A 14,040-nucleotide genomic window follows, 5' to 3' on the forward strand; every position below is an offset into this window, starting at 1 on the left:
GCTGGTGGACTGATTTCAGCCTGCTGACGTTTTATTTGTAGGAATGAATGCTTTTAAGGGGAGTAGGTGGGAGGGACCCCCTGGCCCCTGATGTCTTAAGCCGGACAAGAGCACACGGTTATACTCCCTGCCGGATCCCAGAAGGCATCTGACTTAGCGCGCCTGCTGGAGCATGGTTTTAAGGTGAACCAGGCCGTTTGTCAGGCTCTTGGCTTAGTGTGTTGTAGGAGAGGCCTTGAACCTGGAGTGAGTGAGGAAAACAATGTGAAGGACGTATTTTAGAGCATACTTTAACATTTCTGTGCATAGCAGGGACAGAGGAGAAGGAAGAGATGGATACCACGGCAAACCCAGCTGACTCTGAGCTAGGAAATTGGATACAAGAGGAGGTTTTAGGGAAAAGAATTTCTTTGTCATTCTGTAGCCAGTATTTATTAGCATTTCCCCCAACTCAGGAGGGGAAGGTCTGGGGACTCGGTTTTCACTGTGGGAGGATAGAGCACCCTGATTTATTGGCCCATCAGTGCTGCGTAGACAGGGAGAGGTGATCCCGAACAGGAAGTGAGTTTGCAGTCAGGAAAGCGTATGGACGCTGGGAGGTGACAGGTTGACGGCTGAGCACTGCAGGTTCCTGAAGCCACCCTCCAGTAAACAGCATGCCTTCCCGATGTTCAACGAGTTGAGGGAAGGACGGGGGAGAGTTTATGGGGCCTAGGCTTGTGCATTGTCTCATTTCATTTTCGTAACAGCCCCGAGAGATGGATATGAGTATCATTTCTCTTTTACGTTTGAGGTAATTGAGTCTTAGGCTTAAGTGAGTTGCTTAAAGTCACACTGTTGGTGGAAGAGCTGGCAAGTGTGTGTTTTTTGCAGGATAAAAAAGGTTGGCAGAAAGTGCTACTTCTCGGGGTGAGAGGCGGCTTTCAGTGGGCTGAGCGTTGGAAGGAGTGGGGGCAGCTGGGGAAGCGGGACTGGCGCTACACAGAGACTCACGCTCTCAGGATCATGCTGTCGGATTGACTGTAGGTTTTCATCGGCTTTGACGAGTGTAGAGGAAGAGTGGAATCTTATTTCTTCTTGGAATGTTTTCTAGCGATCAGGACTTCTGGGTGAGGCTGGAGCTTTTTCATATTCTTGGCCCGTTAGGGGGCATGTAGTCTTCCGACTGCTGTAGCATGTGATCCCTTGGCAGGGTTTATGATGATTTCGGGAGTTGTGGAGTCACCGTTGCTGTGGGAAGGGGAGTGGCAGGGACGGGTGAGTGGAGTTTTGTATGCTCCCCACCCTGTCCCAGGCTGTGACACGCAGGCAGGCTCTGTCTTGGTCCTGCGGGAATGAGCCACACTCCCTCACTGGCCAGGCTCTGAGGAGGGAGTCCTACGGCTGAGGTGGCCACAGCAGAAGCTACAAATCAATTAGAAAGCCTCCCCTCTCATTTCCAGACGGAACATTCTTTTCCATTGCTGCCCACTCCCCTTTGATTTTGAACCTTAGAGTTTTATTCTAAGGAAGTGTCCTTTCACATCAAAATCTGGTAGAGGTAAGAGCGGGGCAGAGCCCCCCTTTTGCCTTCCACATGCTGAACGTGTGCTCCTAGGCTTGGTGGTCCTGGTTGTCTCTAGACACTTGCCCTTCTCTAGGCCAAGACCCTCTGTCCTCCTACCCTTCGTGGTTAACTCGGTTTGTCCTTTCGGTTTCAGTCTAAAAGTAGAGTTTACTAGAAGTCTTCCTTGTCACGAAAGACTAGTTAGTATGCCCTCCTTCGTGCAGCTGTGTCCCTGGGGCCTGCTCGGCCACAGCACCACTTGCATGATGCTGGGCCTGTCTCCTTCCCCTCCTAGACTGTAAACCGCACGAATGCAGAAGCCGTGGCTGTGTTGTTCTTCATAGGCTCTTCCAGAGTGTAGCCCGCTGCCTGACAAATGCTGGGTGCTACATGTTTGTGGAACGTATACCTGCATGCACGCATGTGCCGATCCTGCATCTGAGTTCAATTTCCAGGACTGTTGCCTCAGTGGTGACTTTCTTCTAGGCCTGCTTCTGGGTGAGCTGGATTCTCTTGAGTATCATTTATAACTCAAACACTAAACAACATGGCATGAACCAACATGTGTTAGGGCAGCTGGGAACACAGGGATCTTCCCGTAAAACACTTCCCAGAATTAAGAGACCTGGAAGTTGATTTGGAGTCTTTATATTTCACAGTGACTAGTCTAGGGCATCATCATCTGAGCTACGGCACTTTGGTTATCTTTGAGAATCTTCTCCAGGCCCCATGACACAATGCCTGCTCTACAAGTGGGGGAGATGAGTCACATGGCCGGTGCAGCGCACTGCAGTTGGTGGTGGGGTTTTTGGTTGAGGCTGGAGGCATAGGAATGTCTTCTTTCCTATTCTGTTTCATTTTTATCTTTCCCAGAAAGTGTGCCCTTATCCCTTCGAGTGACAGAACTATAAACCACATGTTCTGGCAGATCTGGTTCTAGATGGGAAGTTAGTTTGATCTCTGTTGACATAGATTTAACTGATGTATTAAAGAGTCTGCTACTCTAGGGTGGGGTTATTTATATTTAATGCTTTATAGGAACCTTAATACTGTAGAAGGACCTGCAGCACAGCACACAACAGCAGCCGGCCTGGTGCGCGGGTACAGTCTGAGGGCGAGGCTTCTGGTGCCAACTCCTTGACGAGCGTGACTGGATTTCTCTCCTGCTGGGTCGGGGTGGTTGGTCTTGATTTCACGTCCAACCTGTACTGAGCGTGATCCAGATCCGAGTCAGCGTTCTGGAGCGTCTGCTGGTCGCCATTGCCCGGCCTGCGCCTCTGTGTTGGGTGGTTGGTTCTGCTGAGTGCAGCCACACTGACGCCTCCCGTCAGCCTAGCACCAGGGCCCTGTGGGACAGTGACTCTCGGTGTCCTGCTCGCCTGCTCTTCTGTTCGTTCTTCAACACCTGCCCTGTGCAGCCCGGGTCCTTCTATTTTGCAAGCATTGGATCATTTTAACAAGAAATCTGAAAAACTAGTTCGCCCATTTTTCCTGTGCAACATCATATTCTGGGGACAGCTGTGTAAAAGAGAGTAATACGTGAAAGGCTTATACAGAAGTAGTTTAAATAATCCTCTTTCAAAATCCACATTCAGAATCTCCCTCCCCAGTGTCCTGAGCTTCCTCCCAGGGTGGAGGGACTGTTATCTTCAAGTTCTGCAACAGATTCAGGCCGAAATTTGGAGAGAAAATCAGCGTCCCCCCTCTGTACCTTCCTCTTGACCTTTGCCCCCTGCAGGTGTGACCAGAGTGGGCTCCTCTCCCTGCAGGCATATCTGCCTGCAAGGAAATTCAAGGCCACTGCAGCAGACGCGGTGCCTCAGACCACAGTCCAGTAGTAGTGTTACCTCCTGAGCACAGTGGTGGTTGAATCTGCGTCTAGAATTGAGAGCTCTTGGCCCGATCAGCACTCAAAGGGCAACAGCTCCGTTCTCCCAGCCCATTAATCCTGCGTCTCCGTTTCCAGATGACCCTTTCCAATGCCAGGGCCCAGAGCTTTTATTCTCTCAGGGCATAGTTTCTTTGTATTTAGGACTCATTTTTTTACTTCCTCGCATTTCAGCCACAGTTGTTTATTAGCTGATCCCTCACTTTTAACTGTGCTGGGAGATGGGTACAAATTCAGGTATTGTTTGGTGTCACAAGGTTTAGATGAGGCACAGCTGTTAATGGACAAACTACAGGGAGAGAAGAGGGCTCTTTTCATGGAAGGTGGGGACTTGAGGCAGATGGGCAACTTGAAGCTTTCTTCCTGTCACTTCTCAGCCGGACTCTAACCTTCCTGTTTGAGAGGTTCTCCTCAAATATAAATTGAAGGCTTGTACTGCTGAGGGTGCCCCTGAGGTCTCGTGGACAGATGGGACATCGCCCGTGGCAGTGCCAGGTGACCTCAGTGCAAGGTTCCTCCCTCCTCAGGTCTCCCAGGTGGCCTCACAGTCAAACAATGGGCTGTCCCCTTGAAAGCCATTATGGGACATTGGATAGGAGACGTCGTCTTGAGTGAGAGAATCTTGGGGACGTTGTGCCCTTGGGATCTGTAGACTTCTGTGGCATCTACCTACTCGCTGGGTTTACAGTCTCCTTTGTATGTACGGAAGCAGTGAGGCAGGTGCTATTTTAGGAAAGGCTACAGTGAGGATCCTGGGTGGTGGTTTGTCCTCCTTTTGTTTTTTGGTTGGTCACATGGCAAATTTGCTGGAGGTTCTTTTGCTTGAGTTTTTTCCTGCAGAATGTAGCTTGCCCTCATGCGGTGAGACTTACAGGCATTTTACCTGGAAGGAATGGCAGTACCTGACTCCTCGTCCAGAGAAACTCTGGCGGGAGTTCATGTACGACAACTGTAGGAGTTTCACATCACTGAGCTTGGTGTTTCCACCCTTCTGAGCAGAGTCAGCCTCTCCTGAGGCCAGTCTGGATGGCTACTTTGACCCTCACTGCTTCATTTCTGAGGGAGGGCACCAGGAGAACCGCATGGCGTCTCGGTTAATTAGCTCAGGAGGGAAGGAGGGCGGAGTGCAGCACTGCTCCCTGTGTCCCCTGCTTGTCACCGTCACCTTCCCTCTGCTCTCCAGTGACATCTGCGGTGCACACGTTCTCACGTGCTCAGGATTGATTGGGGAAGTCACAGCCATTGGAGGATTGCATCTGTTTACTTCAGTTTCACCTCTGTGCAATGTGCCGGGTTCTGGGATCAGTTTGTCATTGCAGGAGGAGCAGGAAAAGAATGTTTTCCCAACACGAACCAGTTTTGTTATCATGAAAAATTACAGACATACACAGAGGAAGATAGATTAGCTTATTCATCATTTATCCATCACCTAGAAGCAACAGTTACAACAATCCTCCCTCATTTGCTTTGTCTGTCGTTTTTATTTTGGCCAAAGCATTTTAAGACACATCTCAGACATCATGTCCTTTCATTCTTACAAACTTCAGTATAAATCTCAAAAAATACAGACATTTGTTTATACAATTGCAAAGGCATTGTCACACCGAATACAGTGAGCAGTGTTCCTTGTGTCATCTGACACCTAGTCCCTAACGGTGCTTCCCCAGTTGTCCGTTTTAGCAGCTGGCCTATTTGAATCAGATTCTGAAGAAGGTAGGTCTTCAAGTTACATTTGGCTGGTACGGTTGTTCTATCTCAAGTCTTTGTAATCTAGAGCAGCCCAACCCCCCCTCCCCCTTTCTCCATGCCATTTACTTGTTGCAGAAATGGGTAGCTGTCCTGTGGACTGCGTCACATTTTGATATTTTTCTGCTGGTATCCTGGTAGTTCCTCTAGCCCTCCTAGTTCCTTCAAATAAAAATGAGTCCTGGAGGCATGCTTGGCAGGAATGTTGCAGATGACGCTGTGTGTTTCCTGTTGCCCCTTGGAGTTACGCTGACATCATGGATTGGTGGGTTCAGGGGTTGACAGCCAGATCCTCAAAATGTAAAACGTTCTTGATCAGCCTTTCATCTGACGTTTTCACCCATTTCTTACCGGGGTCTGAATCACGCATTTCGTTAGGGTTGCGTGTTTCCTAGCTGGATTGTTGCATCATCTTGAAAGATAGTTCATAGACGAAGGATTTTTCATTCTTTCCTTTTAGTTGCCAAGTGTCAGAAAAGGTAAAAATCGGTGTCCTATAACTTTCAGTTTAGTCTAGTGCCTTGAGTCTGTCTCTCTGCCTCTGTCTGTCCCTCTCTTACTTTTTCTGCTCCTCCCCAACCCTTGTCGTCATTGTGAACTCGGGGGTTTTGTATATTTAGTGTGTTTCAGTGGATTGCATTCATTATTCCTTTTGATGCTTAGTTGTCCCATTTTTGGCCAGCAGGAGTCTCTTCATGAATTGGCATCTGTGTTCCTTTGCCATGACTCTCTTACATTCTGGCATGACAAGGTGTCCCAGGCTCACTTCATAAAGTGCTGCTCTGGCCTTGAGACCAGGCATTCTGCAAGGATCCCTGTGCCATTTGGTGGAAAAGGGTCTATAAGGGAAGGGACCATTGCTGTCGGTTGTCATTGCTTCCAGGCCTTTTTGATGGACAGCCTTAAGAAAAAAAAAGATATGAATTCAAACTGATGTTTCTAAGTCAAATTTTACGTTATAGGATTTTTTTCCTTACCTTTGATTTTATATCTGTATCTCATTTGTTTCACCTCGAATCTTGGTTCCTAACAACATTACCGTAATGACTTATTTGCATTATCCTACTTTATAAAAACACCACCGTTATTATAACTAAGTTAAACTATTGAAAGAAGTTTGACTTCTTTGCAGCTTTATTTATCAACAGAATGTCCCCGAGTATGTACGATCAGTCTACTGTACTCAAAAGTCATTTGTGGCTGTGTCACCAACTTGAAAGTTAAGGTTCATTTTCTTCATTTTGTTTTCAAAATTTAGGGATTGCTTTTCTTGTTTATTTAGTTTTATGTTTTGAATTTATAAACATTCATATGTCTCCAAAGTCAAAACTACATCACAAGTTACATTCAGAGAAACTTTACTTCATCCTTTTCTCCTTCCTCCCATTTAAATTCATTTTGTATTAAACAGAAATAGACTCACAGACATAGAAAACAAACTTACGGTTACCAAAGGGGATAATGGGGGTGGGAAGATAAATTAGGAGTTTGGGATTAACGTATACACACTACTATATATAAAATAGGTGAACAACAAGGACCTACTGTATAGCACAGGGAACTATACACAATATCTTGCAATAACCTTTGATGGAAAATAATCTGAAAAGGAATATATATATATGTATAACAGAATCACTTGCTGTACACCTGAAACTAATAGAACATTGTAATTATACTTCAATAAAAAAATTCATTTTGTATTATCCTTCTCCATGTTTACTTTTATACATCATGTAAAGAAATATTTAAATAATTCATATTCCCCTCTTTTTTTGCACAAAAGGTAGCATGTTTGAGCTATTATTCTATGCCTTGTGTTTTTTGTTTTTTGTTTTTTACTGAACAGTGTTATCTGGGTTCACTCACATCAGTACATCATGCTCTTTCTCATTCCCTGTTTTCAATGGCTGAGCAGTAGTCCACTGAATGAAGTCCCAGAGTTGATTCAGCCACTCCCCAGTGGACGGGCCTTGGGTTGCTGGCAATGTTGCTGTTACAAGTACTGCCTCAATAAACTGGGCCATCAGTCATTCCTAGTTTGCAGTATATCTTGGGATAGAGCTCTAGAAGTGTGATTACTGGGTCAGAGGATAGATGCATATATACTTTTTCAGACATTGACTATATTTTTTTTGCTGAAATTTTGTTTATCTAGTTGAATTTCATTATTCTAACACTTCCATCTAGAAACAGTGCAATTTATTTTGCAGTTTTAATGTTGAAGAAATCTCAATCTCTCATGTACCCTATCTTTATATAAAACATATTATGGAGAGTGTTATTTTAAGATCTGTTAATTTCGTTAATTAATTGAAGTATCACTTACTGAGTATAAAGAACAGGGCATGAAAAGGTGGCTAAGGCATCCTAAACCTCAAAAGATTTCAGATTGAATATTTTGGAATTTTCTTCTGTTTCCTCTCCTTCTGTTTGGTATATATTTTGTCCCATGTTGGTTATCAAAAGCCTGGTAACAAGGCACTGGAAAATGTACCTTTATCTGCTGTAGCAGAAGAAAGCAGGCCACGTCTGCAGGAGAGAGGCGGTGTCATAAAGTACTCTGGAGATGCGTTCAACAAATGCTAACTGAAACACCTCCCCACCTCCCCTTTGCCAGGATGTAACAGCGAGCAACATACAGAGTTCTTCCCTCCTGGCATTTATAGTCTAGTACGGGACACAGAACAAGAAGCAAGGAACCATAAGATAATTACAGGTTCTCTGCGCTTTGAAGGAATCAAATAAGAGGTTAAAATAGAGCGTTAGCCAGGGGCCTTCTTTACGTAGGGGAGAGGCGGCTCACACACCAAGCCACGCGTGAGGTCGGGGAGCTTGGGGGCAAGGTCATGCAGGACCTTGGTTTTTAGGTTAAGGATTTGGATTTTAAGTACATCAGGAAACCATGGAGGACAGTTAAGCAAGGGAATGACATTTGATGCTGTCATATATTTATTCTTTCTGTGGATTGGGAGGTGACTCGATACTATGTTTCAGCTCCAGAAGCAACATTTTCCCTTCTGAAGTTCCAAGTGGAGTGCGTTTTCCTTCGTGTGCCTTTTATGCAGGACAGCTGCTTCTCATACTCACATGTAGGTCTTCTGAGGATTTCTTTTCTTTTTCAATAGTATTCCCTTGATGTTGCTCAGATAATTACAGTAAGTGGTTGTAATTGGATTATGTACTTGGGCTATGAACAGGAGCATGATATCTACAAATTCTCTTCTTCAGACCTGCAAATCCAAGAGACACGTCTCTCTGGAAGATAAGAGCTCCTTCCTCAAGAACAAAAAAGGTCTGTGTTACTGCTGTCACGTTTATAAAATTAATTATGGAATCCATAGCAATTTTCTGGACAAGAAAGGCATTTTCAGTGTAAGTATTTATGTTTCTGTTATAGGAGACTGCCGGAGTGACACCTGCGTAGGGAATCCTCACCAGGAAGGACTGACACACCTGGACCCAAGGCGCTGGCTTCCCGGGAGGCTCCTATCTGATGTGCAGGAGGCAGGATGTCATTGTGACTCTGCAAGGGGAGGCTCCTGGTGACCGAGACCAGCACGCAGTATCGCACCCTTGGCTACAGGGGGCACTGTGCAGACCTTTTCCTGCAACTGAGAAGTACGAGATTATTCTGCAAGAGGAAGATTCCAGGGGCTTAAAAACGCAAAGGTTTCTACCTTGGGAGCCCCTTGGAATGTTGGCAGCTCAGGATCTCAAAGAAAGTTCTGTGTTAACGAGTTACAGAGTCCACGTGGAAGTAAATGTCACTTTCTAATCAATAATAATACCGAGTGAGGAGCACTATGCAGGGAGGAACCTTCCATAGAAAGACAGGCAGGGGAGAGCTTAGGCCGGCCTCGAACCTCCCGAGCAGAGCCAGCCTGAGATAAGCACCAAAATGGCCAAGTGAGAGACTCTGTGAAATAGCAGCCCTGTAACTGTAGTAGTTGTGAGGAAATCTTCTCCGCTAAATCACGATACCAAATAGGAAACATGATCTACAAGTGCCCCATGTGTAGGGAATTCTTCTCTGAGAGAGCAGATCTTTTTATGCATCAGAAAATTCACACTGCTGAGAAGCCCCATAAGTGTGACAAGTGCGACAAGGGTTTCTTTCATCTGTCAGAGCTCCATATCCATTGGAGAGACCACACGGGAGAGAAGGCGTATAAATGTGATGATTGCGGGAAGGACTTTAGCACCACAACAAAGCTCAATAGACACAAGAAGATCCACACGGTGGAGAAGCCCTATAAGTGCTACGAGTGCGGCAAAGCCTTCAACTGGAGCTCACACCTTCAGATTCACATGAGAGTTCACACAGGTGAGAAACCCTATGTCTGTAGTGAGTGCGGAAGGGGCTTTAGCAATAGTTCAAACCTCTGCATGCATCAGAGAGTCCACACCGGAGAGAAGCCCTTTAAATGTGAAGAGTGCGGGAAGGCCTTCAGGCACACTTCTAGCCTCTGCATGCATCAGAGAGTCCACACAGGAGAGAAGCCCTATAAATGCTATGAGTGTGGGAAGGCCTTCAGCCAGAGCTCGAGCCTCTGCATCCATCAGAGAGTGCACACCGGGGAGAAGCCCTATAGATGCTGTGGGTGTGGGAAGGCCTTCAGCCAGAGCTCGAGCCTCTGCATCCATCAGAGAGTGCACACGGGGGAGAAACCTTTCAAATGTGATGAGTGTGGGAAGGCCTTCAGTCAGAGCACCAGCCTCTGCATCCACCAGAGAGTGCACACAAAGGAGAGAAACCATCTCAAAATATCAGTTATATAAAGCGTTTTGCTAAGAGATAAAAATCCTAAAACCCATAAGTGCCACTAGGAAGGAAAACCCTGTAAATACCTACATTGACCCAAGAAATTTTTACAGCAAGCCCCAGCAGAACATTGTTTTCCAAGAGGCACGTGTGAGGTTGATTTTTTGGATTCATGCCAAGTGTGTTCCACAGCTTGACTTTGAATCTGGAATCCCTCCACGTGTTTGCCCAGGACAGGCTGTGAGGTCCCAGTCGTGGTGTGTGTTTCCTGGAATTCTGGCGCGATGCCTCCATAGTTGAAACACTACACAGGAAACCATGATCCTTGCCCAGCCTCCTGAGTCACCTTCTGTCTACACTTTACCTAAAAGTTACCCCAGATACTCCCCCATTTCGGGAGCTCATGACCGACCTTCTCTTGATCCAAGCATACTGGTGAATGCATTTGAAAACGGCCAGCTCCCACGAAGTCGTGTTCTGGTATTTCTGAGGTCACCACTCGATTCAGCCTCTACGTATCTGTCCATATATCCCGTTACTTCTGAACTCACTGTACCTGCATATCCTCAAAATACTCATAAATATCCACCCCTTCCTAGATGGCATTAAATTTCATTTTAGATTTTAGGTGACTCATAATTTCCATTTACTTTGTCTGTTGGCGAAATCATTGGCAGACATACATGCCCTTGAACTTTAATTTTGTGAATTCTGCTAATCACTGTGTCTCTATGTTAGTCAGACTTAATTTTCTAGTGGCTACATCACATATTTTTAACTTGAATTTTTTTGGAAATAGCTGAATGTAAATAGGGAGGAAGAAGCAAGCAAAGTTAGAACTCTTCTCCATCCAGAATTGCCCTCTCAGGCTCCTTTGGTAACAAGGGGAGCCCCTTACTGGCTTGGGGAGACCATAGGAGAAGCGGATGGTAGGAGGCCTCACTAATAATATATTGTCTCTGATTCTGTGATTTTGGGGCAATAATGTGTAGGAGTCCTCGATACCTTTTCATTGAGGATTACATATCAGTTCCTTTGTAGGCATGAACTTTCTTCATTCATTCAACAAGTATTTATTGAACACCTCCTACGTGCCAGGCACTGTGCCAGGTACCGGGAATACCACTGAGTAAGACAGACAAGGGCCCTACTCTCGTGGCGTTGACTTCTGGTGGAGGAGACAGATGATAAGCAAGTAAACAAATAAATAATGTAGTTTGAGGTAGTGATTAAGTGATACGGAGAAAATAACCTAGGGTGAAGATTTAGAGCAGTGGGGGTGGGGCGGGGGGCAGCGGTAGGTAGCGGGCAGGGAGGCCTTTCCGGGGGCAGCACAGGGGCGGCTGCAGGGGGCTCGCGGTCCTGCCGGGGAGCTTCCGGAGCAGGAGGTGGCGGCCGGCGGTGAGGGCAGCGTGCAGCGGGGAGGGGGAGAGATACTGAGCTGCTCAGTATCCTGACATTTATAGGCCTTTTTTTTTTCTTTTTTTTTTTTTTTCTGGCTAGATTGGTATTAAAAACTCATGTGGAGGAACTCAAGGAATGTTTAGAAGACCAAAAGTCCCCAATGACAACAAAAAGCAACTAATTTTTAACTTTGTTTCCCTTCTCATTCCTATTCTCATTGATTTCCCACATGTAGTCCTTTTGCTCAGGAAGTCTTTGGGGAAATTAAGGCTCTTTGAAAGCTCTGAAATGGGTGTTCAGGTTAGCGGTCTCTGTCCACTGTCTGAGAGGTTGGAAAATGAACTACCCGAAATAGTCATCGAAATACTGAAACGAAGCTTGATTTTCTCTTCATATTTGAATTAATTTCTTATGTTTGACTGGAAGGGTTTCTTGTATAACTAAAACCTCAATGCATAAAGGAGATTTAAAAGGAGCACATAACTTACTGGGTGAGCCATGAAACTGGAGGTGGGATTTGGGGGTAAATTTGTTACCATCTGAATTTTGATCCAGAAACTCTGTTAACAAGCCCTTGGGAAGTTGCTTCTCATGTTTCCTCATTTTCGCAAAGAGAGGGCTGGCTTAGTTATTTGATAAAGCCCCTTCCAGGCCTGAATTCCTCGACTACGATTTACTGTAGTGTCTTAACACACTTCCGTGTCACAGTAGTGTGGAGCGTTAGAGAAAAGCCTAGACTTTTAGTTGATAGAGAGCCAGTTGAAATATCACTGATAGAATTATAGGTTTAGGAAAAATTGGTTTGATTTGTAGCTGTATTACTGTTAGGTATGTGAGCTTGGGCAAATTGCTTAATCTTTGAGTCTAGTTTTCTCACTTACAAAATGAGGACATTAGGCTAAATGATTTCTGAGTTTCCAGCTAGTCCTAGAGTTCTATATTTCTACATAGTTGAATTATTTTATCATGCTGTTGCTGGGGAATATGACTAACACTTTTGAAGCTACTAATTTTATGTCGAGCTTTAAAGTCCATAATTGTTATCTTCGGAAAATATTATTTGACCTACAGTATGTCCAAATCAATTTAATAAAATCACTTTATAACAGGGTTCTGTGCTTGACATGTGGTTGTGTGAATTCAGTGGTCAGCGTGTGTGTGTGTGGGGGGGGGGTGGCTTGTGCATTATGTCTAGGTGACCATATAATAAAGTGAGGGGGCGATGCTGTTAATACTTAAACAAGGACAATAGGCCTAAACTGGGACTGCCCCAGCAAACCAAGTTGCGAGGACCCTCTGGCCCAGGGGTCAAGCAATTGACAAAGGAGTCGTGAGGTCTGGCAGACTGGAGAGAGCCTGCCCTCCTGAGAGGACAGCGCCTGCTCAGTGGTAGCTGTTTGTTTCCATGTGAGATACAGGCTTAAGGGTCCCGCATCATCTGCTCTTTTAAGGAAAAACCAACAATCCAGATCTTTACATAAAATTTAATGATTTTTAAAGGTTGGCAACGAATTCGTGTTCCCTGTGTGACCCATTTTCGTCATTTGTATTACCTGCATGGTGCCCATAGGCTTTTCTTTCACTTTGCAAGCTGTGCTCTGGTCCCTGATGGCTGTCTCCCACCCATGCTAAGGCCTGACACTTCTCAGCTAAGCAGTGGTGGCCCAGACCCCGCACACCAGTCTCTGACAGCGGGTGGGTCTGGCGTCCACCTGCCTCTCGGGGTGAGTCTAGGCTCCGCTTCCACAGTTGAGGCGGAAGCCATCCAGATGGCCCTTTCGATGTGAGTGGGGTGGGGCAGAGACCCCACATGGGTCATACGTGGCTTGAGCTCTCCCACTGGGTCACCCCTGTGCCTGCTAGGAGTTAGGGTGTGAGCGAGAAAAGCCAGGGCCGACTTCACAGTTTCTAAGGGGAGCCCGAGTAAATGGCAGATTGTATCTTTACAGTCTCTTACCTTAAGGAAGAACTCTTTCAAGAAGTCAGCCCAATAGCCTGCAGTGGTCTGCTCTAGAGAAGGTGGGTGCCCAGGCCAGTCGCGGGCCATCTGGAGGAAGCTGTGGGTGTGTCTTTGGTGTTGCGTGAGGCTTGGACACGATGCCTTCCGAGGGGTCTTCCACCTCTTGGTTCAGTTATACCCCCCAGATTTAAAATTATTAAGCGAGTCTTTCTGTGCAACCTGCTGTTATCCTCAGGAATTTGAAAGTAATAGGTGAAAGCAAGTATCAGCAGATGGAAAAAGTACCCAACGGTAAAATCAAACCCCGAGGAAGAGATGAGAAAGAGGTTGATACCATTACCGGGCAGGAGGCAAATACAAGCAGCACTGCCGAGTTGGCACATGGGTTGAGAGAGAGAGAGAGGAAACGCGAAGGTGATACAGCACTTACTCTGTGACCTTACTAAGTTTCTTCACTTCTCTGAATCTCAGGTTTCTCATCCGTAAGATGGTTTTGAAAATACCTAACCTGTGAGACATTTGAGAAAACTAAGGAAACACACATCAAGTGCCTAGCCTTTAGTAATGCAACAGAAGGATTGTTATTAATCCCAGGTGCCTGTGAAGGAAGATGAATCGTGTTATTTGGAGTTCTTTGGTTCTGCTGAGCCCTGTGGGGGGTTAGGACATCTCAGTTTGGGGTGGGACCTGGAGAGGGCTGAACTGTTCCACGTGGTGAGAAAGCGAAGAAC

General features: G+C 45.9%; 1 long non-coding RNA gene across 3 annotated transcripts in view; it reads left to right on the forward strand.

The window, feature by feature from the left end:
- The window catches only part of LOC309970730, a 35,865-nt gene extending 23,412 nt beyond the window's left edge, over positions 1 to 12,453 (forward strand). For all 3 annotated transcript variants that reach the window (XR_014326700.1, XR_014326701.1, XR_014326702.1), the window contains 2 exons: positions 8,412 to 8,475; positions 8,581 to 12,453. This is a non-coding gene — a long non-coding RNA (uncharacterized lncRNA). The remainder of the gene's footprint in view (positions 1 to 8,411; positions 8,476 to 8,580) is intronic.
- The last annotated feature ends 1,587 nt before the right edge of the window (positions 12,454 to 14,040 follow it).

The sequence above is a fragment of the Leucopleurus acutus genome (assembly GCF_964270905.1).
Source record: "Leucopleurus acutus genome assembly, chromosome: 13".
In the NCBI taxonomy this organism is placed as follows: domain Eukaryota; kingdom Metazoa; phylum Chordata; class Mammalia; order Artiodactyla; family Delphinidae; genus Leucopleurus; species Leucopleurus acutus.